The sequence below is a fragment of the Pinus tabuliformis genome, chromosome 9 (assembly GCF_031772625.1).
Source record: "Pinus tabuliformis cultivar Carrire ecotype Pingquan chromosome 9, CPIR1, whole genome shotgun sequence".
In the NCBI taxonomy this organism is placed as follows: Eukaryota; Viridiplantae; Streptophyta; class Pinopsida; order Pinales; family Pinaceae; genus Pinus; species Pinus tabuliformis.
This window is the reverse complement of record NC_142307.1, coordinates 69,968,511-69,995,961: the sequence shown is the minus strand read 5'-3', so window position 1 is coordinate 69,995,961 and position 27,451 is coordinate 69,968,511.

Genomic DNA, 27,451 nt, shown 5'->3' with positions numbered 1-27,451 from the left:
CTACTACTATAGCCTACACATCATGCTCTCATCCCTTGGGAGCAGTGATGAAGAAAAATCAATCAAAGACAAAAGTCAGAAGGCATATGAAGAAGGGTGGAAAAACAAAGGTCAAGGTAACTCATGTACCATGATTTGCTCCCTCCTATACTCATATACCCAAGTGTGGACTTCCCTCATCATCGCTGCCCTTGTACCATGACATGTGGCTTGGAGCATTCCCCTTATCCCCACTTTGTTCCATGAGTATATCGCTTGCCACCTACCACCTAATGGATGTAACATGAACATGTCACCCCCTTTAAAAGTTGAAACCACCTAATAGGGTCCTTGGTTAACCTCCTTATTAAGTTTGGAGACACTTGTACATGCCAAAGCCCACTATGGAAAGGCATGCCACGATGAAGTGCCCCGTTGATTCCATGATTTGTAAGCTCTTTTACTTGATTATTCTAATGATTTGTTGTATTGGAGGGCAAGAAGATGCATTGGATCTTATGCAGGATTGCAAGTGGGTCTCCATTTGGGGTTTGGTCTCCCTATACGGGGTCCAAGCCCTCCAAAGAGCCACAATGGCACTTGTAGGGTGAGCTTTGAGAGTCATGGGCCTCCACCATAGCATAGACTCTTCATGGATCTCTAGCACCATTCAGTGATTGCTCGTGTTCTACCTTTTGGATGAGGATAATGCACGTGGACCACCATGCCCAACCCGCTCCACACTTGTACCACACACTTGGCAGAGGTTCCAAGGTCTAGATGAGGATTTGTCTCACTGCAGGAGACAAAGGGAGGGCTTATGTCATCATCCTAGCGCTTACAAATGTTTTACAGGCATTATCAATCCCCTTGGAGACCCATGAGGATGTCTTAGTGCCCCCACACCCACTTGGGAGCACCACAGTGGCTTGCTTGGAAAACAAGGGGCCAACCCCTCGTCCACTATGTTTGGAGTCCATTCCCTCACCATGGCACGCTTTGGACTTCTTTAGGCCTTCTCAATGGCCTAACGACTCATCATATTCAATATTTTTCTCTCTTGAAGGGTTATCCTTTGTATTATTGAACTAAATTGGTGGGCTTGTCACCAAGTCATGTCATTATTATGTATTATTTTATTATTTTGGGCAGAATTAGGCTAATTAGGAAAAGAAAATCCCCTTTTGAGTTGTGTAAATAGATTTGAGGTGATTCATTTCTCTCATCATCACTTGGATTGGATTGGTATCTCTTAATAGATTTTCACACTTTTTGTTGGGTAAACTTTTTGGAGCTTTCTTGATGCATTATGATGTTTGGATTTTCAATATTGTCTTTGGATCTTCTTTCTAATGTGAAGTTGATGAATGGATATACTCTCTCTCTCATGTAAGTCGAATTGTGATGTTGTTCTTGTTATTTTACTAGTTTACTACATGTTATGGTTATCATTATTCTTGTATGGGTTAAAGTAAATGTGAAATTCTTCTAGGAACCTTGAATAAGTGATTTAATGCATGCATTGTACTTGACGAGAGTGGTTGAATGTTCCTAAAGGCACCTGGTATGTTTTAAGCCTCGAAACTTCATCCCTTGGGAAAATTTGAAGTATCAATCCTTATTGACCTAGTTTTTGCCCTTGGAGAGGCTAGAAAAGATCAATTAGGACACTTTAGCTCATGAAAGTTCTTGATCCATGTGTATCTTGACTCCATTAAGGCCAAGCAATAAGGCATTGATTCTTGTATCCCTTTGGTGGTCATATTTTGCTCTATTTTCTTCATTTTTTCCAAATTCTAGGCCTAACCCTAGAGGGCCACCTAGGGAATCAAGCGAAATATTTTATAGCCATTCAAACACCTTGAAAATTGGCCCATAACTGCGTTGAGGTATTCTTAAGGGGTTCTCCAAATTTAAGCACAATTCGACGGTGGAAGCGCGGAGATCATTTAGTTCCCTAGGTTCATTTGAGTTAGTGTCCTCATTTAGATCATTGCATTTCAATCCTCAAAGAATATTTGTCCTTTGATCCTCTTCTCTCCCATAATTAGGTCAAGCCCCTCCTTGGTTGATCACCTTCATAGCCTTGACCTAATGCTGGGTCCACTTGGTCCTTTCTGGTCTCCAACTTTATAACTATAATTTCACAAAGATCACATAAAGGCCAATTCTCCACAAGGATTCTCTAGTCTAGGAATCATCTTGAAAAATATATTCCCAAACCCTAGCCTCGAGAATCCCTTTAGCCCTTCCTAGAAATCCCACCACAAGCAAGCAAGCTATCTAATTGAACCTCCCTTGTCTATAGGCCTTGGGAATCACTTCTTATCCTTTCATAGATTCATCATTCCTTGTGATTCCTCTTATAACAGGCCTCCTCCCTGTTAGCGCTTGAAATTTCACCTCAGGCTGAGAAAGGTAAACCTCAAGGCAACATCAAACCACTTAGCCTCGTAGCTAACCCTACGGGGCAGGAGAGGGCTCTCTTCGGTCTATCTCGATAAAGATCTTCAATGGGCGAGATAACCAATAGGGTAACACTGATTTTAGGCTAGTAAACTGATCAAAAGGGTTGATTTGGGATTTTTAGGGTTTTTGGTGGAAAATTGGGGAAATGGCAATTTTAGGTGCGGGGATTGGACACAGTTTTCGCAGGGGGTTCTTTGGGGCGAGGTAGGAAACAGTATTGATGCCTTTAATAGAGATGGATGGTTGAGAATGACCAGTGAGGAGTTAAAGAGAGCAAGCAATAACCTTGAATTCCCTTTAAACAGTCGAAAACATTGATATTAAGCAAACTTAAAAGCAGAGCATGACAGTCATGAGTTCTACTTTAACACTTCATTTGCTTAATGTGCAGAAGGAAAAGTAAGGAAATGATTCACATAACACACTTACAAGTATAAAGAGAAACACACCATCAATACATGTGACCACAAGAATCCCAAAAAGGACTGCAAAACCCTGGTCTTCCTTTGCCAAAAATTGCAGAGATACAGTGAGTAATACAATAAGAGCTTCTCCCTCAAGAGTCCAACCATGAAAATGAGCAAGAGAGTACATAATATAGATCATCTAACATCTTTCCCTGCCTCTAGGGGTCGAGCTCACTATCCTAGGAGCTGTTTCAACCAATTCTAAACTAAGCACTGAAAACTAGGCAGTCAAAACAACTTGCCTCTATAAACTAGGAAACCAATTCATTCATTTAATTTTCACCTATCTCATGAATGAATCTTCCAGAAGAGATACATAAGTGTAAAAGTGTCATAAATTTACATCATTTACAACAAGAAGGATAAAAATCAACTCCAAAAAGTCAAACACAGTCAAAACTGCGTTTTGCTGAGCTGTAGGCTGAAATCCTGAGCAATTTGCCTGACGGGTTGCGCGCCAAATCCTGACAGGTCGCGCGCCTTTGAGAGCACTTTTGGGGCACTTTCAGGTGTCCAAATGAGGCAAGAGTAGGCTTGTTGGAAAGGTCTGTGAGTCTACTTTCCAACCCAACTGGAATTTCTGAATTTGGTTGTCATTTGCCCCTCCAAAATTGCAATCTCCCAAGACTGCTTTCTGTGTGTCAAAAATGTGGCAGAAAGTCATTTTTTGCTTGTTTTTTGACTTTTAGGAGGCCCAAAACTTCATAAAATCTCTTGGCAATGGGTGATCATGTGTAACTTTTCATGCCAAATCCAGAAATGTTGAGTTTTTTGAAAATAGAGTTGCCAAGTGAAAGGGTCGCACGGGGGTTGAGACCCGTCAAGCGGAAAAACCTGTTTTTTGCCTTAAAAACCAAAAATCACCCAAAATGCTCAAAATTTCTTGGAATTTGTGCTGGGGCTGAGCTATTTAGTGCCATGCTCAGTCAAAGAGGCTTTGGCCAAAATTTGGAGTGGATCGGGCCTTTTCCGTCGTTTTAGTGCCTTGGCCAACCTCCTTGGATCTGGCGATTGCAATTTTGACATTTCTCTAAAACCATGACACCTGTGCAAAAAGTGAAGGAGGTTTTTCTTCTTTGGCATGTTATGGACAAAAACCTCTCTCAGTTTTCCAAAATTCATCTTTTATTGCTCTGGAACATCATTTGAGTGCGACTTGTCCCGATGTGTGAAACAAGGAATTTTGTCGAAATGGAGCGAAATGAAGGGGATAGGGGGCTTCTAAATTCTTGGGGAAATTTTTGGGAGTGGGGAGGGATGTTAGGAAGCAGGGGAAAGTGGAATCTCAGAGATTGAGCGAGGGGAAGGGGTCCAAAAGGGCAAAACACAGGCCAAACCTAGAAAATTGCCAAGTTGTAGCTAGAAACTAGGGTTTGTGCAAAAATGAGGAATTTGGAGGATCTCAGTGATGGGAAGTGTTGGATAAGGTACATGAAAGATAGGGGAAGGTGTATGAACATCTGGATACAAGTTTTGCTAGTGATTTGACCATCCAAGAGAAATTAGCTTTCAAAACCCTAGGAGAGGGAAATGACCCTGCCTAGGCGCAACTGAAGCATGGACAAGGTGTAAAATGACTCATTAGACACTGAGATGATAATGACAACCCTATGAATGGTGATAGACTCAGCTGAATGGTGACATGGACCGACATTTGGACAACTTTAGAAGGAGTTAAAGCAAACCCTAGACCTAATGCCTGGTGACCAAATTTTGCTTGAAAACTCTTTGAAATGACAAAATTTGACCTTGACACTTCAAAATCACTTTGTAAGAGCATATTTGATCACTGGAGGGAGGCTGGAAAGACTGACACTAACACTCCCTTCAGCAAAAATCTGTAAAGAGCAGGGATCCTTAGTTGAGGTGACAGGTCTCCTCACTCCATTGTTGTCCTTGACCTAGTAGTTGCTCTATAGGATCCCCTCCTAGGACCCATGCTAGTTTGAGTGGTAACAAGCCCTAATTTCTACAAGTGAAAATGTAACATGTGATATAATGTAATAATTGAGAAAGATTATGGATAAGGAAATATGGTGCAAGAAAGGACCATGAAGAAATATGTGCACAAAGCACAAGTGAAAAAGTGTCCAAGTTGTGAAGTCGTTAGTTGTGTGTCTCTTTGAATATAAAATATTTTGTTCGGTCATAATGCCATTGTATTAGCTTTATAATTCCTTTTTTTTTTTGTAAGCTACAGTAGTTCCTTCTTTTTTCTATTTATAAAAGCAAGTTGTTCCATATACAAAATCTTGGTGGCCTCAACTTGCCCACTTGGGAAACCAAGTCTGTTGGCCACCTTAGTCTGTTATAAGCCATCCAGTAGCAAAATTTTACAAGTCTTTCAACCCAAGCTAGATACACTTCACAACTAGATACACATTTTAAGGTCTGAACTAACATACAAAGACAAGAAAAGTAAAGGCTATCCGCTAAAAAGACTGGTAAAACCTGGAAGGTAAAAAGCTATTCCTTGCTATCATCCTGTTTGGAGTCCACGATAGCCGATGTTGCAGCAGAGTCACCCGGCACCGGTGCCAGCTCCATCATTCGTTGTTGGATCCTATCCAGCTTGCTATCCTGCATAAACATCATCATTTGCAGATTCTTCATTTCCTTTTTGAGGTTGGGCATGCCTTGGGCGATTTCCGCCATCTCCCCCGCCACCTGTTCCAGAGCTCTGGCCAACAAGCGTTTCATGACCTAGTAAATGTGCAGGGTTTGTTTGAATAGAGTCATCCTGCCCCTGGTATGCCCTGGGTCAGGAACAAGGTCCCCCCATTCCTCCATTTCCGGCTCTGAGTCTTCCTCCATGATGTTGTCCTCCATTTCCTGGATCAGTTTACGAATGTCAGCATCCGTTCCATCATTGTATGCTCTTGCTGCTTCATTGACCGCCACCTCTATGGGTTTCCTCCCCTTTCTGGGCCCTGCATTCTCCCCTCGGCCCCCTCGTCCCCTGCCTCTGCCTAGGCGAGCCATCTCTTCGTTTTCAGACTCCCGGAAATACCCCAGCATTTGCACAGCCCTGCTCCCGTCTTCCCTTCTCCGCGTTTTGTTCTCTCTCCCTGCTCTTGCCATCCTCATGTATCCCGTCCCACCTACCCCACGTCCCATCCGTCTGCCGCCACCGTTCTTGCCAGCCTCTCTCCTCATGATCGTGCCACTTCGCTCCATCGGTGCTCCCACATTCATGCAGGACGCCACCACGCCCTGTTGTTCAAGCATGAGGACTGTGGTCGGCCGTCCTTGTCGTCCTCTCTTTTTGTTAGTCTTGATGCCTGTGCCCTTCTACTTCGTCACCCCGATCAGGGGTTATAATTCCTATTTTTATCAATGAAAAGTTTGTGCCTTTGTTTATGTCACAAAGGTGGTTGACAACTCTGTGGATGTTGCAATTGTGTATGTTTCCATTTCAATTCATATTTATCCTTCTTCTTGGACAATATTGAAAGATAATTTATAGTTCCACATATTTCTGAAAAAGGTTCTTTCATTGTATCAAAGCTTGTGTACAACCCATTTGAATGCTTTTGCAAATTTATCATGGTATAATAATTATCATTATAATAGTTTTCTAAAATTCTTGCATGGTAGAAATTCTTTTATAGCTATGAAAATTTCACTTGGTATCATAGTGCATGGAAGTGATCTTGGAAGATAAGTGAGAACCATAACTAATTTGAATCAATCAAAATAGTTATAATTTTATATTGAAGTTTTCATTGAAAAAGGATACCGCTAAGAGATTATGCACAATAATGAAAAATGCTACACACAAACAACAACAATAGGTTCAATGACAAAACACAAACACATTAAGCAACATCAATGAGCTTAGACAAGTAATTAAGTAGAAAACATGCACTTGTCTAAAATTTGAAGCAATTTTGGGGAGGATCGTATCATAGATGAGTTTGATTGCTTCCTTGTCACATAAAGCTAAACACATGCTTATGCATAAATCTCTCAGAAATAACAGGCACACTCAAACCAAGGCAATCCTTATGCTCAAATGCCAAAAGCATGGGAGTTCACTTATGTTGCATACCAATCAAGATAGGCCAGAGTTCTTTATAGCAGCGGCTACTTAGCAACTCTTTGCTTTTGGCATCTTCTAGCATTCTTTTATTTTATGTTTGGTTTTTGGAACATTTGTCTTTTGATATTTATGGTGATTTAGTGGTTGATAATATTTTAATATAAGCATTTTTTGGATTTTTTATGTTGATTGGATTTGTATTTGGTTCCTTTTTCCATGGTTTGGATTTTTACATTTAACTACTTTTATAAATCCATTGGATTGTCACTCCTTTATTTATTAATAATACTTTCTTGTTGGTAAATTTCTCTAACTTTTCCTACTGCAACTTCTTCTCATTCTTGAACTTTATATTGCAAGTAAATTTTGATTATAGTTCCTTAGGTGATAAAGTTCATCATTTTATGATTTCTTGAATTATATTTTTGAGATCTTGATTTTCTTGTTTGTCATCTTTTGACCTTTTGATTTTTCCAAATAATCCTAGATTAAAGATTCTTTTGGTGAGACTTTTCATCCTTTTTTTATAAGCTCTTTTATATTTTCTTCTTGAAATCTTGATGATCCTCTTGCAATTTATTATTATGTTGTTTTTCATCTTTTAATTTTTTGATATGTACGAGTAAGTCATGATTACATTTTTTTAGTGAAAAACTTTTCCATACTCATTCATAATTTCTCTTACATTCTCATATTGTAACTTTTTATTGTATTCTTAATAATGTGCTAGTTCTTGTTGTAAATATTCATATATATTTACCATGATTTAGTGACTACTATAGTGATGATGTTAATTGAGTGTATATTAATGATACTATAACTTGGAGTCTTTGAACTTCTAAAAGAGTACTTATATTCTCAATTTATATTTGTTTTAATGATGATCTTTTGCATTTTTTAATCAACTTAGACTTTAAAATGGAAAATTACCTTTGAGCATCACTCTATATACCCCTTCATTTGTTTATGAATCTTGCGTTACTTAGATATTTTAAGCTTCATTATAGCATGTGAACATTACATCCCTTTAAAAATGATTTTAATAGTTTTACTTTTCATTTTCTCACCCCATTTAAAAATAAAAGATAAAAAAAATAATCCTTATATAATGACTATGAATTTTGATATATAACATATAATATATCCTTAACGTTACATTATATGACCTTAACTTTCTTTATATATATAGATAATTGTGTGGGGAATTATTAAAATTGGCAACTAGGGTCAAATTCCACCTTGGAACAGCGCATTTGACAGAGATGATGATTGCATTAAACTCCTCTTTTTGAGAAGACCAAAATTGATATAAAGATCATCTAATTTGGACAAGCAAAAGTGTGTTTTTTAATTTATGCCCACACGTGCAAATTGTTTAGGTCGACCACATCATCATGTAGGCTCATGAAGCCCAAGAGACATGTTTCTTCACCCTCAACGTCTTGTATAAATACAAGTGACCTCTTACCTCATTTGGCATCGTCATATCTCACACATTTTTCTCTCACCTTCTCTCATTGGTTTGTATAGCTATTAGGCATTCTCTCTCATACACGTGTGGTAAAGGAGGTCAAATTTCTAGACAGAATTACAGAGCCGAAAATTTCAAGAGTTGACCAAGTTTTACTAGCATTGACTAGGGACTCTTTGACCAATTTCGATCGTGATTTTTGGAGGATTATTTCTCTCTTTTGGCCGCATTGTTGGGCACAAAAATCGAGAAAATATGGGCACTTTGACCAATGTTGACTTCAGGGTTGACTGCAACTTTGACAACAAAAAATTACAGCATACTTTCTCTCTCCTTGGATTGAATTTGACTAGACTTTGAAGGACTGTTTTGGGTTGACTTTGACCAACAAGGAAGGTCAAGTTTGACTAAGGTTAACCGAGCTCAAGGAGGCAAGTTTGACAGTTGTGTTGAATGTCTTTGAATTTTTTGTTAGGGTTGAATTTGACTACAGTTGATTACAAATTTGACGGGGTTGTTTTGACTTTGATTTGGCAAGTCAATTTTGATTTTTATACTCTCTCTCTGATGAGTAGTTGATATAATAATAAGAAGAATTGATCAAAGGGTTTTCCCCACATTGGGGTTTTCCTGGCATCTGCCAAATCTGGTGTCATATTATCTTGGCTTGTCTTCTATATTTTATTTTATGTTCTATCTACATTTATTATCAATGTAATTTATGGTTAATGTGATTGCTCTTGGAAATTGTCATTGGGTTGCTTAAAAGTACATTGAAGTAATAGTGCTAAGCATATAACATACCAATGTTAACTAAATTTAACATGGTATTAGAGCCCAGGTGAAGACAAAGCCCAAGCAAGAGAGAGAAAAGAAATCACTAAGAAATATTTATTGGATAAGTTTCAATGGCTTCTTCATCTTACTTCAAGACTCAGGACAAACTCAATGACAAATATGATTATCATGCATAGAAGATGACTTTGGACCAGACTTTGGAGGAGCATGAAGTATTGAATTATGTGCAGAGAAAAGTGGTGGAGCCTCCTTCAAATGCACCAGCTGCTACTAAGACAAGTACGGAAAAGGTGAGGTCAAAGCAAAGAAAATTTTGGTTGACTCTATTCAAAAGAATTTGGTTGCCTATATTTATGATTTGGGAACTTCTAAGGAGATATATGATAAGCTGGTTGGGATGTTCAAAGTGAACAATGCAAATCAAATCCTCTTTCTCAAAAACAAGTTGAAGGACATCAAGATGGATAAAGGGGAGTCTATTCAATCCTACTTCATGAGGATCACACAAATCAAGAATGACCTTCTATCTATTGGAGAAGTTATTGCTGACAGGGAGCTCACTCTCATTGCACTTGGGGGTCTTTCAAGAGCATGGGATGTGTTTAACACCACCATTCTCAACAATGACAGGATTCCTAGTTTCAATGAATTATTGGCTAGATGCACTCAAGAGGAGACAAGGATGATGGAGAGAGACAAGCCTTCAAATGGAAATGAATCTACTGTTTTCTCCATTCATTCAAATAATAAAAATAATGTTGGTCCAAGGAGACAGGGTCAAGGGTTCAAGCAGGGATTCAAAGAAGGAAGAAAAGGAAGGTGTTTCAATTGTAACAAGTTCAGCCACTATGCTAGAAAGTGTCCTCACAAGAAGAATTTTCCAAGGGATGAAGACAACAACAACAATAACTTCAAAGGCAATGGAAATCAAAAGAACAACAAGTTCAACAATAAAGGAAAAAGGAATGCTCTCGCAGCTCAATATGGAAATGGTCAACCTCCCAAAAGATCGAGAAACTCCAGGTATGAGGAAAGTAATGTTGTAGAAAAAAAAAAGGAGTTTTATCATATTTCTGCTCTATCTACTACCTCTTCTCCAGATATTTTGGGTCATTGGTTGATTGATAGTGTAGCCTCAAGGCAGTTCACTGAGTACAAAGAGGCCCTCTCAAATTTAACTATAAAGAAGACTAATTTGGAGATCATACTTGGAGATAATTCCACCTACCCCATGAAAGGGATAGGTATTGTCACTCTTCACTTGAATCAAGTTCAAACCATTCATCTACAAGAAGTATTGTATGTGCTCGATTTGAAGAAGAACTCGGTGTCTATTTCTGTGATGGAAGATAAAGGCTTCAAGGTAGCATTCATTGATGGAAAGGTACATGTTTGGAAAAGAAAGCCTAAAGATGAATTCACACTTGGATTTAGGGTTGATGGTCTCTATCAAGTTGGAGGAAGTCCTTTGGGAGCCTTGACTTGTGATACTTCTCTTCAATCTGAATTATGGCACCAGAGATTTACCCACCTTCATTACAAAGCCTTACCTGGGGTAAGGAAGATGGTCACAGGTATACCTAAGTTCAACATGAATCATGAAGGAGTTTGTCATGGTTGTGCAACTGGGAAAATTACAAGGAGACCATTCCCTTCAAGTGAAATCCAAACTACCGATATTCTTCGATTGGTCCATTCTGACGTATCTTGTATGTTTCTCGTAACATCATTGGGAGGATACTTATACTATGCATTTTTTGTGGATGAATTCTCTCGCAAAACATGGATCTATTTCTTAAAGAAGAGGGATGAAGTGTTCAAATGGTTCCGTTCTTTCAAAGCCTTGGTGGAGAATCAAACAGGGAAGAAGATCAAAATATTGACAACCAACAATGGAACCGAATATGAATCAAATGAATTTTGCAGAGAGGATGGCATTAAGAGGGAGATAATAATTCCATACACTCCTAAGAAAAATGGAGTCGCTGAAAGGAAGAATTGAACAATTATGGAAGCCAATCGTGCCATGCTCCATGATCAAGGTCTACTAAAGTTCTTATGGGGAGAAGTTGCCAGCACTGCAGTGTATGTCCAAAATAGGAGTATGCATCAAGCACTAGATTTGAATACCCCCGAAAAAGTTTTCACTGGTAAGAAACTTGATGTTTCTCATTTTAAAATTTTTGGTTGTCTCGTGGTTTTTCATGTGCCTAAAGAGAAAAGAAACAAGTTGGAAGCATCTAGGAAGAAAGGTATATTTGTGGGCTATAGCAAAAATTCAAAGGCATATATAGTCTATGTGCCTGGTTAAAGGGGTGTGGAAATAAACCATGATGTCACCTCCGATGAAGACACTGCCCTTGGACAAACCATAGATCTGCCCATTCCAAGGAAGGATAATGATGATGCTGCAGAAAAATAGGATGAACCTCTGATAGATGAACCTATTCTTGATGTTGAAGCCCTGATGGATCCCATTGATCCACCTCGTGGTTATCCCTCTAGCTCAAGGAAAAGACCTTGGTGGCTCAACGATATTCTCAAAGATTCTGAAAAATGATGTTTGGGATGTGGTGCCTAGATTGAAGGACAAATACGTAGTCACCTCAAAATGGATATACAAAATCAAACATGGAGTTGATGGGAGTGTTGAGAAATGCAAGGCCAGGTTTGTTGCTCGAGACTTCTCTTAAAAGGAAGGAATGGACTATGACGAGATATTTGCACTGTTTTCCCGATATACCACCATCTGATCCATTATTTCTCTTTCTGCCACTCAATGATGGGGCCTATATCAAATGGACGTTAAGACTACTTTCTTGCATGGCTCGCTTAACAAAGAATTCTACTTGGAATAACCTCAGGGGTTCGAATTACAAGATCAAAGGACACATGTATTCAGGTTGAAGAAAGCCCTATATGGGTTGAAGCAAGCCCCTAGGGCTTGGTATGATAGGATTGATAGCTACCTTATGAAGTTGGAATTTACGAGGAGCGATGTTGATCCTAACCTATACTTCAAGTTTCAAAAGGACATGCCTCTAATTTTGGTCCTTTATGTAGATGATCTCTTTCTGATAGATGTAGCCCTCTCATTTATCAATGCAAGAGGGAGTTGGCTTCCAAGTTCGAAATGAAGGACCTAAGACTGATGCACTACTTCTTAGGCCTGGAGGTCTGGAAAAATCCAGGTGAGATTTTCTTTTCTCAAGGAAAATATGTTGTGAAGCTGCTTGAGATATGTGGGATAGTAGACTGCAAGTTTGTGTCTACTTCGATTGAACTCAACTTCAAGAAGCTATGTGGAAGTGTTGGTGGGCCCGAATTGGCAACCCTTTTTGAATATACAAAACTTGTAGGGGCCTTGATGTTCTTGGTAAACTCTCGTCCAAACATGCTTCGTTGTGAATACGTTGAGTCAATTTATGGTCGAGCCTCATCACATACATTGGATTGTTGCTAAGAATCTCCTGAGATATCTCTGTGGCACAATCAACTGAGATACATTGCCGAGAATTTGAGGCTGCATGGATATTTTGATGTTGATTGGGTTGGAAGTGTGGTGGATCAAAAGAGCACATTAGGATGTTGCTTCTCATTGGGGTCTACTTCGATTTCATGGATGAGCAGGAAGCAAAAATCGGTTTCTTTAAGCACCATTGAGGCCAAATACACTGTAGCTAGTATGTCTTGTTGTGAAGTTTTTTTATTTGAGGAAGCTCTTCAGTGAGTTATTTGAGCACGTGTTGGATACCACCGTGATATTTTGTGACAACCAAAGTGAGATTCGCATTTCATATAATCATGTGTTCCACGACTGCTCCAACTACATTGATATCAAGTACCACTTTATCTGGGATATGGTACAATGGGGAGCAATAAGGCTCCAACACATCAAGACTAATCGCAGAAATCCTCACGAAGCCCTTAGGGAAGGTAAAATTCTTAGCCTTCCGAGAGAAACTTGGAGTTGTGGAAAGACCCTCCCATGAGGGTCCCTCTTGAGTTGGACATTGAGCTCTGGGAACTCCTGGGGGCTTGGGGTACTTCTTGGAGCTATGAGCGACCATATGGTGAGTGGTTCACCTTCCCCTATTAGTGCGTTGTGTACAGGGTGAGTGGTTCACCTTCCCCTGTGATACCTCATGATGGTTGACATGTGTGTAGGGTGATTGGTTCACTTCCCCTACGATTGATGACATGTGTGTAGGGTGAGTAGTTCATCTTCCCCTATGATTGACATATGCATAAGATGAGTGGTTCACCTTCTCTTGTTGATGCCCCAGCATACATCCTACCCATGTAGTTCGTGACTCATGGGAAGTACCTCTCATCTAGCCAATGAGTTGGGAAAAGTGGATAGGGACCATAGCACTATAGATTGGCGCATCATGTACTGCTGTAATCCCTATTTCTAGGATGCATGGTGTTCAATAACTTGATTTGGGATAAAGTCTAATTAAGGTTCTACCTTTGGACTGATTTTGTTAATGGAGAGTGGTAAGGTCTTGTGACTCAATCTCGATCCATTCTTCTTCATTATTCATATCAGTGTTCAGAAGAGCAGAGATGAGATAAGATACAGAGTTGGTTCATGACGACAATATGGCACGATGATCGATGATTGACAGGTCGTGTTCAACAACTTGATTTGGGATAAAGTCTAATCAAGGTTCTACCTCTGGACTGAATTTTGTTAGTGGAGAGTGGTAAGCTCTTGTGACTCACTCTTGATCCATTCTTCTTCATTATTCATATCAGTGTTCAATAGAGCAGAGATGAGATAAGATACAGAGTTGATTCATGACGACAATATGGCACGATGATTGATGATTGACAAGTGGAATTCTCCCTAGTTGAGAGGGAGTGTTAAAATTTGAAACTAAGGCCAAATTCCACCTTGGAACAACTCATTTTATGGAGATGATGATTGCATTAAATTCTTCTTTCCGAGAGGACCAAAATTGATATAAAGGTCATCTAATTTGGACAAGAAAAAGTGTGTTTGAATTTATGTCCACACGTGTAAATTGTTTAGGTCGACCACATCATCATGTAGGTTCATGAAGCCCAAGAGACATGTCTCTTCACCCTCAACATCTTGTATAAATACAAGAGACCTCTCACCTCATTTGGCATCATCATCACTCACATATTCTTCTCTCCTTCTCTCATTGGCACATACAACTATTGGGCATTCTCTCTCTCTCACATGGCAAAGGAGGTCGAATTTCTCAACATAATTACTGGGCCGAAAATTTCAGGAGTCGACCAAGTTTGACTAGCGTTGACTAGGGAGTCTTTGACCAACTTTTACTGTGATTTTTGGAGGATTATTTCTATCTCTCTAGGCCGAATTTTTGGGCACATAAATCAAGAAAATCTGGGTACTTTGACCAAGGTTGACTGCAACTTTGATCGTAGAAAATTATAACAAACTTTCTCTCTCCTTTGACCAAATTTGACTGGACTTTGAAGGATTGTTTTGGGCTGACTTTGACCAACAAGGAAGGATGAGTTTGACTAAGGTTGAACAAGCTCAATGAGGCAAGTTTGACAGTTGCGTTGACCATCTTTGACTTTTTGGTTAGGATTGAGTTTAACTGTAGTTGAATGCAAATATGACAGGGCTATTTTGACTTTGATTTGGAAAGTCAATTTTGACTTTTGTACTCTCTCTCTCTTTGTTGAACATTTGATATAATAATAAGAAGAATTGATCAAAGGGTTTTCCCCACATTGGGGTTTTTCCCTGGCATCCGCCAAATCTGGTGTCCTCTTATCTTGGCTTGTCTTCTACATTTTATTTTATGTTCTATCTACAGTTATTGTCAATGTGATTTATGGTTAATGTGATTGCTATTGGAAACTAATTTGGAAATTGTCATTGGGTTGCTTAAAAGTACATTGAAGTAATTGTGCTAAGCATAGAACATACCATTGTTAACTAAATTTAATAGGAATACTCTACAATCATTTCCTTTTAGTTTTCATCAACTTTATATTACTTTTCTTGGAGTAGCGCTCCATGTATCTTTAAATGAAGTTTTCTGCCCTTTATTTAGAGCGAGTAAAATATTTATGTGGTTAGGGCTATTTTTCACAATGGTTGTAGTGGTGGCTATTGTGTCAACATTAGCAAAACCTTCAAATATATTTATTTGTTTATGTCTATTGTTGAAATACTTTCACACTAATTTGTTCTTCCTAGTATTTATGCCCTGGTTGTAGGCAGTTGTTCTTGGGTGTGCAACTTGTGTATAGAAACTAAATATATCTATAACTTATTGACTATCAATATCCTCAACATAACAAAATTATTGAGATCTATACAGGAGTTAACAATTTTAGACCCTAACCATTTTAGACACAATGTGTTTTGCTCATGCCACTATTAAGAAACTGAGAATGATTGATTATGTTTTATAATACTATATTTGTTTATGTTTTAGCACCCCAACCAGACTATAGATCTTTTTCACTTGTGAATCTATTTTCCAGTAGGTAGTGTAACGTTTTAATTGCCTAATCTTAATAACACATAATGCAATAATGGCATATATAGTTACAACAATTATTCCACTTTTTATGCAGATGACTCCTAGCAAGTTTGAAATGATGTTTCTTTTTAATATTTATGTTTCTTTTGTAATTGTTGGCATTCATTAATATCCACAAACTTCAGGGCAATGAAATCTTCTTGTCCCAAAATAATTTTGTTCATTTCATTTTTTTATTTTTTGAATTTTTAAATGACTCAAGGTTAGTTTGCAGTGAAAGATTTGGATTCAATTGAAATATGATAAAAATTACTAATATAGTAATGATAAATCCATGTTTAATAAATGTAGTATAATGAATATAATTGAATGGTTCATGACCTTGAGGATTAGGTCAATCAAGGGTCAAATGTGAGAGATCTCTTTAAGTTTGGGTAGGTGTGGTTTTATTCTCTTATTTTTATTAGCGTAATGGGATTGGAACTTAAACACTAGGCTTTTATCTTGGTTATCATCTATTTACGATGTTGAAGTTTTTGATGATTTCTCTTTCATGATTGCATGTAAAAAATTGATTAATATAAAACACAATGAGCATACTTATATAGGCATTGCCTAATCAAAAGGGGAAAGGTTTCATCTCATATTTATGTTGTGTTCTCTAAATTATTTAAGTAAGGTTATTGTCATTTTATTTTATTAATTGATTATTTATGTGTTTTATATTCATCACAAAATAAGTTCCCATGTATTAAATGAAATTTGTAGCAAAAATAATATATATAAGAAAAAAGTTTTTGTGAATCTAAAAACGATAATGAATAGAATTGCAAAACATAGAGTAAATTATTTAATTATGGTTATTATTGTTATTGTTATTTTATTAATGTTTATTTATGTATTTTATATTCATCACAACATATTCCTTCGCATTAAATTAAATTTGGAGCTAAAAGGTGCTATATAAGAAAAATGTTTTTATTGAGATAGTAATCAATAACTAATAGAATTAAAAAACTTGAGTCAATGAATATTATAACAATGAAATATGTTTTTGTATTTTTTTTGTTTGACAATACTAAAATGCATGTAAACCCACCTTAGTGAATATCTTGGAGAGATCATATTAAGATAAATAAATATCCTTACAATATTTTAAATACAAAATATTTTACATTATCACTATTCCCTTTCTTTTTCTTTTTGAAAATACATCTTATATTTATAGAAAAATATTTACAATCAAAACATAAAAACAAAATGGTATATATGATAAACTTCATAACCTCTATATCAAAGCCACTAAAAAAGAAATAAAAATAGAATACTTTGTCTAATCCGAAGATTTGGCATCTTTGATCAATGCAACTCCCTTTTCCAAGAGTTGGTAGTGAACCTCATCTTTCGACGAAGCACCAAAAGAAAAATGAGCAAACAAATTTACATTTGAGTTTCCACAACATAAATAACTTCAAAATTTGTAAGCAATGCCAAAGGCTAGAGAAAGCATCATGAACAAGAGAACAATCATCCCCCAACAGAATAACACACCAATGCAACCTACCTTGTAGTGGTGTGTATTGGTAATCCTCAAACCAACTCCAACAATGCTTGGTGAATTCACATTCCCTTAAAATATACTTGGTAGTATAGTGGAGTTAACCACTCCTGCCATTCTAGAGGCCACTCTTGGCCAACTTGACCTTATATGGAATCCTTGGATAAATGATTGGAAAAGTGAAAACATTCAGCTTATATGATAGCCTCACACTATAAACATTGTGCAGATGGCAAACCCAATGCTCCTCCAAGTCCTTAGATACCCATCGAGTATTAATCACTAGAGAAAGGGACCCTCTCGGATGAACCACAAGTACAAAAGACATGAGTGATACTAAAGAAAACAATTATCACACTAATACCTCAAAAATGACCTAACAATACAAATGTTTATCTTGAACAATCAAAACATTTGAATAAGGGCTCATAGCTATGTGATTGAGAGAGGATCAATGGTACGAAGTATGTACTCATGAGGAAGAGCCATCTACTCCTTTTAGGAGTGAGCACCATGATCCCATAAATCCCACCAGAAGAAGTACTTATAGCTCAATATTCATGCCTAAAATCACGATGCCTCTATAATATGGTCACCTTGCTTCGTCCAACTACATATCCATAGAGAAACAAGATCCAAACTAGCTCGATTTCCATACCACTACCACTAAACTAACCCAACAACTTTCCAAACTAACCAAATGCTCTCAAAGTAAGAGAACTTGAAACCTTAAAGAGATGTGGAGTGGAGATAATGGCACATAATGTAAATGCCCCTTGAATGTCTATATATTGTATCTATAGCATCTGTGTTAAAACAATACTTGTTGTGAGGCATAACCCTTTAAACACCACCCACTTGGTTGCCACAATATTAGCCCATGATACAACATCAATCAAACCAAGTCCAACTTTTTCGTTAGGAATAATGCAAGCATCCCAGGGAACTAAAGAAGACTTTTTTCACCACCATACATTTATCTCCTCAAAATTTGCTCAAGTTGTTTGTTGTTGTTTCCAGAGACAGCCTCGGATTGCTTACAAGACCAATGCCCGGAACATCTAGATTTTGTGTGTCTCATATGATTATCAGGAAGCTAGGGACATCACATATATTTTTTGTACATATGTCTTTTTATATTTGTATTAAACAGCATGGGTTGGTTCTTCATCTAAAGGCATAAGCCATGTATTTCTGGTACTTCTTCGCATATACAATTCACAGAAATATATGTATAAACTAGTGGAGGCCAAGTACTTCAAGGACCTACAGTTTAGTAAGATTTGACAGAGCAATGAAAGAAGATAAGGAAATAGAATAACTCATCACATAGAGCTTGAAGCGTCAGGAATTCTACACTTATTACATAGAGCTTGAAGCCTCCAAAATTCTACACTTATTTGAGTTAAAGGTAGACATAATGGATGAAAGAGGATTGGTGCGATGATTCATGGAGCGCAATTTTAAAGATATAATATCAAATATCCATGCAGGCACATGCATTGACGAGTCAATACAAATGAATCTGTAAGAACATATGAAACATTTCTAGCAGCTATGATTAAATGAATTCAGAGAGGAAACATGAATATAATGGAATTTAACAGAGGGATAACATAATGTAGTACTCGAGGGGAGGAATCACCACCATCTCCTTAATATTCTAAAAGATGCATATCATAAAGTCATACGGTCTCGAAATAACATGTATTTATTTCTTTAGGATTTTGAACCTTTGTGAAGTGTTTCTTCCCACTATTTATCTGAAGAGGGGAGCATTGAACAGTAATTACAACAAAATATCTTCAACCGAGCTTCAGTTGTTAGATCGACTAGCTGTCTCGACCTAGGATGGCTCTGTGGCCCAAAAATGACTACAAAATATTAATTGCTTCATTAAATGGTTGACACATTACATGATTACAAAACAGGTCAACAATTAGATGGAAACTCCAACAAAATATCTCCATGCCCATCCCCGGGATTTCCTTTGCTCAGGGTCTTGCTTGCCCACAGTCTGGCCTCTTGTGCCACCCATCTGATTCCCTCGCTTTTTCCTTTACTGCTCGAATCATTCATTCTCAAGAACTGGGAGCGGTCAACTATCAGTTTAATGCCACAGTACAGAAGCAGAGGTCGCTTGGGCAGTACTTCGGCTTCCCTCTGCATGGAGCACCATGCTAGATCATCAAGTCCTCTTGGCCTTCCATGTCTTCATTTACTCTGTCAGTTTCAACCCCAATTTCATGTCACAAGGGGGCTTACAGGGTCATCCCATGCCGATTTTTGAATGCTCTATCTCCTTTCTTAAATGCCTCAGCTGCCGACCCACCACGCCTTCAAAGTTATGCATTACCTTATCATGGAGTTGTTGCATCAGGATTTCCAATTAAAATTCCTTACGAGACGGGGCATTCTGATCCACTTTAGCCCCTTTTTCTTCATGTGACCAGGGGCTATGACCAGGCACTTAGTCCTCAGCATTAGGGCCTTTGGACTCCCCAACATTGTGATCTCCGATGCGCAATGTGGTATAGACCACTTGAAAAAAGATAAGGGAGGGTATGCGCCCTCTATAGACTGTGATTGCCGAACGCCGATTAGGCCCACTCAGGATATCGCAATCAGTGATTTCATAACATCGCCTTTGTTTCCACCCTTTAATACTTGTGATCACTGATATGCAGGATCACTTGTTCTGCTTATCTCTTGGTTCTTCGCTCTCCATGTGACCACTGGCTAGCCCCCTTATCGAAGGTCCTTTCTTAGCAGATCGCAATGAGGGTTTTAACCCTGATGTAATAACATGCCTCAACTTACAAACGTCGATTTTCGATCTCTGATGTGAAATCATCCTCTGCCACGTGGCACTTCTTGAGTGGTGACATGTGTCACCCATATATTCCCTCTTTGGACCCTTGAAAATTCCAGATCTGCATGCCATATGTCCTCCGTACTGCCACATCATGTTGATGTCAGCACCATCGTGTCTTTACCAGATCCAATAATATCTTGCAAAGTGGCCTCATCAAGGAAAGATAAAATGGCCTGCCTACCCCTGGTTTTGCGTTGATTTCCTTTGTTAGATGTTTTCGGCCCTTTCCCAGTGATTTGTACTATCAGCTTAAATCCTGGCACTTTTAATCACAATTGAAACTTTGGAAGGGTGTCATTTATTTTATCACTGATTGCGATGCACTGATCTTGCACTGTTGCGATTGTCGACATGCCATGTCGTTGGAACCTTAGATATTTTCCATCGTCGATATGCGGGATTGCTGGAACCTCCAATTTGCCACAATGCCTGACCTGCCGATTCACCCCACTGATACAGGACCTCCGAGATATCAGACATCTGACTTGCGATGTGTCAATATGACATGTGTCATGGACCCCCGATCATCGATATGTCGATATGCGCTATCGAAGCTTGGCTACACGAAGCATTGATTGCCTCATCGCCTGATCCGTTTATTTGTGATATGCTCTCAGACCTCTGATCTGTGATAAGCCGATATATGCAATCATTGATTTCAGATTGTCGATACACTCCCCTACTTCTGCTTTAGAAAACTCCGATTTGCGGGATCCGGGATTAAACTTAAACATTTTCCTTTTCTTTCAGGCTTTCAAAGGTAATTTTCAACCTGCTCTAACTTTTGATTTTGGAGTCCATTTGGGGAGTTCCATATACCGTTGGAAATCTAGTTTCAAGCATTATCCATTAGATGGTGTCCAATTTAGCTTTGAGTGCTTCTATGTCTTGGAGGCTAGCTCCAAACATCTATGTTCTTTTGCCCTCTTTGTACAACTGGAACTCTCTTTTCAGAAGGTGACAACATTGTTGAAATTATATCTTGCTTGGATATCAAGAAGAGACAGAATACACATGAGTGGCTTGAAGAATGTATCCAACCATTGTTGGAAATAATACTGAGAGGGGGGGGTGAATCAGTATTATCAAATCAATAAAATTTTCCATTTCCATACTTAGATACATATATGCTACTTCAGTTAATAGAACCCGCGTGTATATGCAACTGTGTCTAATGCAACCAGCGTATATCCAGAATACTTATGATTCAGTTAATCCATTAAATGTTGATCTTTAGTTAGTGCATCAAAACTTAATTAACCATATCAACAGTAAGAAGGTGCAGTAAAACAGAACAGATCATCACACACAAGAAGCACACATGAACACCATGATATAAGGTGGAAACCCAATGTGGGTGAAAACCACCTGCTGCAAGTCGTCTCTATCTTCTTTTAATAAGAAACTTCATTTTACAATATTTCTGTATTGGTGCAGTCTTATCCCAGTACACAGGCTTCTACCTGCAGAAGGTTACAACCTTCTCTCGTTCTCCAGACTCCTTGGATGGGAGCTACAACCCCCTTAGCTCTTGTACTAGCTGATCCATTTACTAGTACGTAGGTGCCTGCCTACTGAATGCTCCAATCTTCACTTGTTCTCTAGCTGCTACTGGAAGGGAGCTACTACCCCCTTTGCTCTTGTACTAGCTGATGTACTAGTACGTAGGCGCTGGCCTACAATCTCCTTTCATCCTCCAGGGACCACATTTCATACATTTTCAGACTGGATACTCCTGAAGCACAACACTATAATCTGAAGGCCACGTTTCATCAAATTTTCATACTGGACCCATAAATATCATTGAAGCACAAAACAATCAATACTAGCATCATCAATTTCTGAATCACTGAAACACTGAAACCCTGTCAACAACATAGTCACCAGAACACAGAGAAGAACATTGAACTATGCAACAATATTCAGAACCAACTGTATCATCAAAATCATGCATCAGAGTGCATACGCTACTTGGAAGTGCTGAACCAGCGTGTATACGCAACTTCACCAAGGTGAACCAGCGTATATGTCATCAATTACTTACTTATAACTTGATGCACTTCCTGACTTCAGACATATCCAGATTATTACATATACAAGGATAATATGTGTGTTAGCACCCAGATCTAGTCCATCAGATCACATAAATATGAGTCATTATGATCCTGATCCAATATTAGTTCTCATCCATCAATACTGAAGCTAAACACAATCAACCAAACAGGATATGCAGAATATTGACACCATTAAACTATCATCAGAACTCATCAACAACCAGAATCACCTGTAACTTCAAACATCATAGCTCAAAATGTATACGCTACTATAATGAACCAAACCTGCGTACATACGCGCTTTCACCAAAGCCAACCCGCGTACATATCTATAAATATTCAATCATGACTTGCAGCGATTTCAAACTTAATTTATACCGAGTTCAAATCATTACATGCATCAGTATACATATCTAGAATAAACATAGTCAACCATATAGAGATAGTTCATTTCAAACCATTTGATCCCGATCTATCCTTAGATTTTGTTCTCCATCAACTGGTGAGATCCCTCCTTAGCTCAAATCAAGCAATGCATCATAAACCCATAACCTGCATATTGGATCTCATCCTTCATCAGATATTCAAGACTTTTTCGATACCCTTGCCTAATGATCTTCTTCTCCTTTTATAGTCTTAGGCCTTTCTCAATACCATGGTCCAAAACCATTGAGAACCAATACTAGGGACCCAATACCTGGGTTCAACACTTCGGACGCAATACCAAGGACCAAAACCATAGGTCTAAATACCATGGACCCAAAAATAAGCTTTCCCACATGTACGTGCTTTTCCGTGCATGAAAGTGCGTGCATACACATACGCGACTTTTGATCAGAAATCCCGCATGTATACGCTCCTTTGTATATATGAACCTGCGTGTATAACCTGCGTGTATACCCTACTTGGTATATAGTGAACCTATGTATATATGCGACTTGGTACATAGTGAACCTGCGTATAACCTGTGTGTATACCCTACTTGGTATATAGTGAACCTACGTATATACTCTGAGCCTGCATATATGCTCTTCTTCTTAGTTCTTTGTAGTCTAATCATCAATTCTTTGCTACTGACCTACTGCACTATGATTTGTCATCTGTGTGATTTGCCATCAAGGACAACACTTGTCTCATAATGCCAACAATCTCCCCCTTTGGACTTGATGGCAAAGCTAACTTGTCACACTTAGAACTATCATCTGATTCCTTTGAGTTGTCCTGCATCCCATGCATTCAGTCACATCTGATATCTCTTCTGAAGATTCATCTAGTTATAAATAAGTGAGATGTTCTTCTATGAGTGGGTTGCCATCAAGTACAACACATGCATCATAATGCCAACAATCTCCCCCTTTGGACTTGATGGCAACAACACCAAATCACTCTCCCCCTTTGACATCAAGGGCAAAGGGCAGACCAAGATATTCACTTTCCTTGATAAACATCCCGCTGACCATACTCCCCCTGAGTACCTGCTGAAATTTCTGAATGAGCTCCCCCTTTGTATATGCCAAGGTGTACTAATCTGTCCATGCTCCCTTTGAGTACATGTTGAAGTCTCTGCTCTGCTGAAGTGTGTTGTTCATGCTCCCCTGACTGTAAGCAAGGTCTGCAAAAAGATGTTCTACAGGAAAGAACATGACTCTATCATAAATGACCTTCCTATCACCAAAGACTCATACATACATCCATCTCCCATCCTAGTGGGGATATACCAATATTGATTCATCCACCCAACCAAGTGGGGATACATCAAAAGTTTACACATGATAAAACAAGAACATTACCAACATAGGCCGTTACATGATCTTGATAATAAAATAAATTCATGACTAAAATATTTCAACATCCTTCCTTATGCATAGAGGGGGTACAGATTACATTATATGACCAGAAGAGATTTCATCAAATGACTACAATAGATAGAGACACACTATTACATCATGAGTCTTGATATGACCTTTGCATGAGACCAAACATCTAAATAAGACCATGACAGTCATTAGCAACTATCATACATAATGTATGATCTGCTCCATAAGCATCTTTCAACAACATCTAGACCAGCAATCATGTTCTCCCTCTATACCTGTTCCATCTGTGCCAGATGGCTTCTGTCAGGCCCATATCAGACTCTTCTCATTCTAAGTTTGGCCTACTGATTTCCTTCAAATTAACATATACGCGACTGTACAGTGTCTAACTCGCGTATATATGTGATTTTCCTTTATGAAACTTGCGTATGAGATAAAGTTTTACACTTTCAGCCCCCCCTGAGTCTGTTATGTCTGTGTTGTGCTGTGTCTGAGTATATTGTGTTGTGCGACATCTTTCTGACTGTACTTCCTTCTTCTTCCATATCTTCAAGAGTGATGATGTTTTCTCTTTTTGGTGTGGTGCCCGAACCTTCTTCCTGCATTCCTTTGCTATATGTCCAAGCTTGTTACATGCATAACATCTCATATGTTTCATATTCCTCCTGTAGCAATCAACAACTTTGTGACCAAACATATTGCAAGAAAAACAATATCCCTGAAAGTACCTGGAATGTGATGATCTTTCTGTGTGATGATCTTAAACCATTCTTCTTCTACACCTAGCTGCAACATGTCCAAGATTATGACATACATAACATTCAACATTATGCATTGGAGGAGTAAAAGATTTCCTTTGAAGAATTTCTTTCCTTGGCTGTTGATGGGGTTTTCTTCTCATCTCTTCGTTGTGCATTTCAGATTTCTCATTAGAGTTTCTTGCCTCTCCTTGTGAGCTAGATTCACTTTCAGTGGATTCATAAAAACCAAGACCAGTTTTGATAGCAGGAGACCTTTGACTACTAAAAAAATCATCCAAGATCTTAGTACTATCGTGAAATCGTAAGAGCTTATCCTTTTCTTCTAATTTATCATTTAGAATATTTACCTCAACCTGAAGATGCTCTTCCTTTTCACGATAGTGCTTCTTCATGTCTTCTTCAGCTTTCCTTCCTTCTTCCAACTGATGCCTCAATTCAAGAACTTCGTTTTCTTGTTTTTGGAGTAGATCTTTATTCTGCTTCTTTGATTCTTCAAGATCTTCCTTTAATGAGCAGATCATAGCTTCAAGCCTTTCATAGTAACTGGATCTATCTCTGAGTTTCTTCATGATTGAGCTCCTTCCATTGACTTCATTTCTTAATGATGTCACTTCATCCTGCAACTTTTGACATTGGTCTTCCTTGTTCTTGAATAACTTCCTTACCTTGTTTCCTTCCTCTAGTTGAGCTTTTAGTCTGGTAGATTCTTCTTTGAAAGCACATTCCCTTTTGTTCAATAGATCTTGTTGATCTCTAATTTTGTCTGTAAGCCTGTTAAATTCTGCCTCTATTTGATATCTTTCTTGCTCACCCATAAGTGCAAATTCAGTTGTTTCACTATCACATTCATCATCTTTAAGAGGATAAATAGATGTATCACCAGAGGATAACAAATTCATACCTGATAGATCTTGTTCATCTTCATTCTGAAGTGATTTTGAATCTGATGTGCTCTTTCCACATATTCCCCAATCAATACACCCACTGTCATAGTTCTTCTGAGATGCCTTCTTCTTCTTAGGTGCTTTCTTCTTAAGCTTCTTTCCCATAGTTCCACGGATCTCCTTCAAGCGATCAAGCTTCTACCAAAGGACCTGCACTGATACCAATTGTTGGAAATAATACTGAAAGGTGGGGGGGGTGAATCAGTATTATCAAATCAATAAAACTTTTCCATTTCCATACTTAGATACATATACGCTACTTCAGTTAATAGAACCCGCGTGTATACGCAATTGTGTCTAATGCAACCAGCGTATATCCAGAATACTTATGATTCAGTTAATCCATTAAATGTTGATCTTTAGTTAGTGCATCAAAACTTAATTAACCATATCAATAGTAAGCAGGTGCAGTAAAACAGAATAGATCATCACACACAAGAAGCACACATGAACACTATGATATAAGGTGGAAACCCAATGTGGGTGAAAGCCACTTGCTGCAAGTCGTCTCTATCTTCTTTTAATAAGAAACTTCATTTTACAATATTTCTGTACCTGTGCAGTCTTATGCCAGTACACAGGCTTCTACCTGTAGAAGGCTACAACCTTCTCTCGTTCCCCACACTCCTTGGATGGGAGCTATAACCCCCTTAGCTCTTGTACTAGCTGATCTATTTACTAGTACGTAGGTGCCTGCCTACTGAATGCTCCAATCTTCACTTATTCTCTAGCTACTACTAGAAGGGAGCTACTACCCCCTTTGCTCTTGTACTAGCTGATGTACTGGTACGTAGGCGCCGGCCTACAATCTCCTTTCATCCTCCAGGGACCACATTTCATACATTTTCAGATTGGATATTCCTGAAGCACAACACTACAATCTGAAGGCCACGTTTCATCAAATTTTCATACTGGACCCATAAATATCATTGAAGCACAAAACAATCAATACTAGCATCATCAATTTCTGAATCACTGAAACACTGAAACCCTGTCATCAACACAGTCACCAGAACACAGAGAAGAACACCGAACTCTGCAACAATATTTAGAACCAACTGTATCATCAAAATCATGCATCAGAGTGCATACGCTACTTGGAAGTGCTGAACCAGCGTGTATATGCAACTTCACCAAGGTGAACCAGCGTATATGTCATCAATTACTTACTTATAACTTGATGCACTTCTTGACTTCAGACATATCCAGATTATTACATATACAAGGATAATATGTGTGTTAGCACCCAGATCTAGTCCATCAGATCACATAAGCTCAATATTAGTTCTCATCCATCAATACTGAAGCTAAACACAATCAACCAAACAGGATATGCAGAATGTTGACACCATTAAACTGTCATCAGAACTCATCAACAACCAGAATCACCTGTAACTTCAAACATCATAGCTCAAAATGTATGCGCTACTACAATGAACCAAACCCACGTACATACGCGCTTTCACCAAAGCCAACCCGCGTACATATCTATAAATATTCAATCATGACTTGCAGCAATTTCAAACTTAAGTTATACCCAGTTCAGATCATTACATGTGTCAGTATACAGATGTAGAATAAACATAGTCAACCATATAGAGATAGTTCATTTCAAACCATTTGATCCCGATCTACCCTTAGATCTTGTTCTCCATCAACTGGTGAGATCCCTCCTTAGCTCAGATCAAGCAATGCATCATAAACCCATAACCTGCA